The sequence below is a fragment of the Colobus angolensis genome, unplaced genomic scaffold (assembly GCF_000951035.1).
Source record: "Colobus angolensis palliatus isolate OR3802 unplaced genomic scaffold, Cang.pa_1.0 Scaffold218, whole genome shotgun sequence".
Classification (NCBI taxonomy): Eukaryota; Metazoa; Chordata; class Mammalia; order Primates; family Cercopithecidae; genus Colobus; species Colobus angolensis.
This window is the reverse complement of record NW_012115355.1, coordinates 4444180-4448930: the sequence shown is the minus strand read 5'-3', so window position 1 is coordinate 4448930 and position 4751 is coordinate 4444180. Positions and strand designations below refer to the sequence as shown.

Genomic DNA, 4751 nt, shown 5'->3' with positions numbered 1-4751 from the left:
AGTTCCTTCACCATCTGGCATATTTTTTTAAGGTGACCTATTACTGTATAAATTCTATTTAAGCAACACTTGAGCAGGACACAATGCTTTTCTAAGTAAGTATTCATTAACAGTGTATTTTCTAACACAAGTAATTCTCTAAAGGTCACCATATATTGAACTAGAATTCTTAGTATTTGATGTACTTAACCTAAATTTTATATTAACAACTTACACATTTGTGTCAAACACATAAAAAATATTGCAAGCATGAAAAAAGTACATTTCATAAATAATTAATTGAATCAATAAGGATAAATTTGAAAAATAGGGAAATGAATCGAAGGTCAAAATCAAATATTCTTTTGAATATATGCAAATAGTTTTAGTGCCAAGACTGAAAATGATTTTTTTATGATTACAGAAGCTATAGACATGCCCCGATATTTGCAAAAAATATGCTATAATAGTGGGTCAAGAGAGGTAGTCTAGAAACAGATTGATTTGGAGAACATGTAAAATAATCAGCTTAATATGCATTATTATTTTCTTACCACAGCCAGTTCTGTGAATCAGGAATGAGAAACAGATGTTAGTGAATCAGCAGTGAGAAACAGCTGCTAGGAATACTGTATTCTGAAGTCATGTGGTGATTTTATGGTTCAAGTAAAACAATAACAAAAATATTAACATAAGTACCACACACTTGTTACAAAAGGAAAGAACATTGAAAAGGAGTCAACTATGATTCAGTTTTAAATCTTAGATATATTAGTGTATCTTGACATCACAAATATATTTAATAAATATAATTCTAATTTGATGTCAATTTGAATTAACTGATTACATAATTATTATTATTAACTTTCAAAGAGCTTCTTTTATGCCAGACACTATTCTAAACGATTTTGTTTACTCCTTACAACTCACTGAGAAAGCTTTTTTTTTTTCATTTTACAAAGGAGGAATGTGAGGTTATAAATGAATTTCCAAAGATCACACTATTCCTGACTTAATACTACTTATATCTTAGTCCAAAATAAAAATAAAAGCTGTAATTTAATTGTTTAAAAATTTGTGTAAGGGATATTATGTTATTTGTCATCTATTTGTCTCTTTCTATCAACTGTATTTTTTATAACATCCAAATTGCCACATACCATGACAGTGCAAGTCATTCAATCCATTCTCAAAATTAAAGAGATTTAATAGTGCTGAGAACTATTTTGACGGTAAATGAAATGTTTAATGACTGATATTCAAGTATAAAGGCATCAATCATCTGACAGGCACCACTTTTAGGAGAAAAATTATGCATTTAAAAATAAATTAATAATGAAAGAAGGAATTCCTAATTTGGACTCAATATAAGATCAAAAGTCCAAAGACTGGCACTGGTTCTGCTTATAACTATCTCGATGGCTCCTTGCATAAAGATACCTGATATTTTAGGTCTCATTCATCTCTGTATTTCTTCACAAAGTATTTAAAAAGGACTTACGATGTGCCAAAAACAAAAGCAGAACTCGGAATAAAGTGATACAACAGTCGTCAAACATACAGATGGCTTTTCCAGGCATTGGACTGCATGAAATAAGTAACTGTGTGCAGAAATAATAGAGAAGTAGTCGGAAGTCTGAGTTCTTAGACACACAAGAGATTTCTGACACATAAAATGAGAAAGAACAAGCAAAGGGGAGTGAGAAACAGATGCCAGTGTGATAGAATTTAAACCAAAGCAAGATATCCTGAGAGAGCGGGCCCGCTTGGCTTGGCGTCGATCCAGCGCTGGAGCTCTTGCCGGCGTCTCCGGGCTAGTGCGGCTGAACTGCCGGCGGCTAAGGGCCCGCAAGCAGCCGCCACTCTTCCGGCGCTGGCTGTGGCGCTGGGGTCGTTGTTTCGTGACAACCACTCAGGTAGCCGTTTCTGAGACAGCAGGTGCGGCCGCTTTAGCCCTAAGCTGGCTCCGCGACTCCCTGCACTGTCTCTGCCAGGGCCCGACTCTTCTCTTCCGGACCTGACGCCAAGCGGTGACCCTGAGCCAACAGCAGGAGCGCCCGGAAATGGCGGCCTGGACTGCCTCGCACTGGCCCATCAAAGGGATCCTGAAGAACAAGACATCTGCAGCTTCCTCTATGGTGGCGTCGGCTGAACAGCCCAGCGGGAGTGTAGATGAGGAGCGGAGCAAAAAAATCCCAGAATTGGAAAGAAATGAACATCTTGGCGACATATCATCCAGCAGACAAAGCCGATGGTTTAATGAAAATAGATGAACCAAGCACTCCTTACTGTCGTTAAGATGGGGATAGTGAAGATGCATGTAGTGATACAGAAACCACTGAAGCCATAGCAGCAGATATCTTAGCTAAGAAATTAGCTGCTGCTGCAGGCTTGGATCCAAAGTATAGGATTCAGGAACAAGAAAGCAGTGGACAGGAGGCTAGTGACCTCTCACCTGAGGAACGAGAAAAAAGGCGACAATTTGAAATGAAAAGGAAGCTTCACTACAACGAAAGACTCAATATCAAATTAGCTAGAGAATTAATGTCAAAAGATCTATATGATGATGGCAAAGGTGAAGAAATGTTAAAGACTGCAGATGGAGAAAGCATGAAGACGGAAGAATCAAATCAAGGCTCTACTACAGGTGACCAAGGGCAAAACAAATTCACGAAGTTCATAGAAGAGCTTTGTTCAACATTGCAACTGTTTGCTAGATATAAACCCTGTTACTATAATACATTTCTTCTTGTTCTCCACAATTTATGATTTAAGTACCAAAATCGTACCAGTTATTATATATTGCCAAGAATTAAATGATATCCTTAGAAACTGATTAGACTGAAAATGCCTAATTGATCTTGTGCTTAGTACTTTACCACAAATGCAGTGTAATATCATCAGTCCAAAACTGCATTACTTTTGTAAAAACACTGATTAATTTGCATAAGATATTATATAGCATTTTATGCTTTAGAGGATGAAAAGTATCTTTGGAGAGGGAAACTAAGTTATTTTCAGCACTCTAAATGGGGCAATACCTCTTATAAATTTCGTTGGTTTGCTTTTTTTAAAAATCAAAACACAATTGAACAACAGGACGTATAGGCTAATAAATATTCAGGCCGAATAGTGTTTTAACACTGTTCTTCAACTTGATGTGTCTGTTTAATTGAAAAGGATTACAAGAGTTACTCTTGCATTTTCTGTCCTACTACCTTTAAAGTTCCTGTTGAGTTTATTTGTATTTACAAGGAAAGGACTGAACTTTTTCTCATCAAAACTGGCTTTTTTCCCCCACAAATAAATTATCAGGTTAAACTTGCAATAATAATAATAATAATAATAATAATAAGCCAAGGTAGAATGTAGTTGTGGTCTGAGGAAATTAATGTTCTAAAAGTTGTAGAATGATAACAGGGTGTGAAAAGATACTGTTAAGTCAACTTAAACATGAACTGATGATTGACCACTGGATTCAGGTGAGCAGGGATGACAACAGCATGTGATATTTCTTCAGAGTAGGGGAAGCAAAGTCTGATTGAAGTTTGTTGGAGAAAGGATGGGAAGAGAAAGAGCTCAGACAGTAAGTACAGTTACACTTTCAATGAGTTTCGTTGAATAGAACAGTCTAGTCAGGCATTAAAGGAAGAGGCAGAGTGAAGGGATTTTTATTTACTTTTTGTTGCTCTGTTTCTAAGCCAGTAGAAACTGCAATGTGTTTCTATGCAAAAGAAAATGTCCAAATAATAAGGAAAACATTGATCATACAGGAACATGATAGAGAAGTTGCCGGAGTCATTCACTTTGCAAACAAGAGGTAATAGGATCCGTTGCACAAGTGTAGAGCTGAGACTTACATAGGAGCATATAGCTCATTTGTTGTGGGAAGAGGATAGGAGTATAGGAGGGTTGATAGACTTGATGATGGGTTCATGTAGGCATTTCCTTCATACACTTTCTACTTTCTCAGTGAAATAATAACCATGATTTTGTATCTGGAAAAAGATGCTATAGTTCCATAGAGAGGAGAGTAATTGAAACAATTATGCAGAATAATGGGAGAATAAATTGAATAAGGAGATGGGCTGGTATCACCCTACAGGCTTAAGGAATCCCTTGAGTTCAGTGGTCAGGATATTAAAATGAGATCATTCAGCATTGTTGTGAGGTTTTCTCCTTTAAATTCACTTATTCGATGATGACTTAGAACAGGTGACCAGTGAAAAAACAGTGAAAACAGTAAACATTTTTTCAGGAAAATAAAGCAGGGATGTTCACAATGGTATTGAGGCTCTATGAACAAAGGAAAGAGATTATGATGAGTGGTCATAAGATGTAAGTCAGATAGGTAGGAAAGACATGGTGAACAGTGAAAATACAGTAGTATCAATGGATTGATTGGAAGATGGGATGAACCTAGTAATAAGTGAGAAAGAGGGGTTAGCTGTTACTGGTAATTTTCAAAGTTTAGATGGCTGAACTAACAGGGGCCAGAAGTCCATTGAAGGAGAATTCCTAAAGGAACTGCATGTGTAAATGGATATAGTAAGCATAGTGTATATGGATAGGAAATTTACTGAAAAGTTGCAGGGATAGTTTGGAAGAGAAAGATAGTAAGCTGAATTACTGAATTTTCAGAGAATGAGGGAGACTAAATTACAGATCTGGAGAGCTGTAAATAGCTGTGGCAAAAAGGGGCAATGTGTGTCATAAACTGTTGTCATGAGCTTCAAGATAGATGAGAGTGTGGAGAAAGGATAAGGAACATT

General features: G+C 36.6%; 1 pseudogene across 1 annotated transcript; it reads left to right on the top strand.

Annotated features, from left to right (window-relative positions):
- Positions 1 to 1757: 1757 nt before the first annotated feature.
- LOC105512719 lies at positions 1758 to 2748 on the top strand (annotated as a pseudogene). Its single transcript, XR_001001905.1, has one exon. The product of XR_001001905.1 is annotated as a protein phosphatase inhibitor 2-like (transcript).
- Positions 2749 to 4751: the final 2003 nt, after the last annotated feature.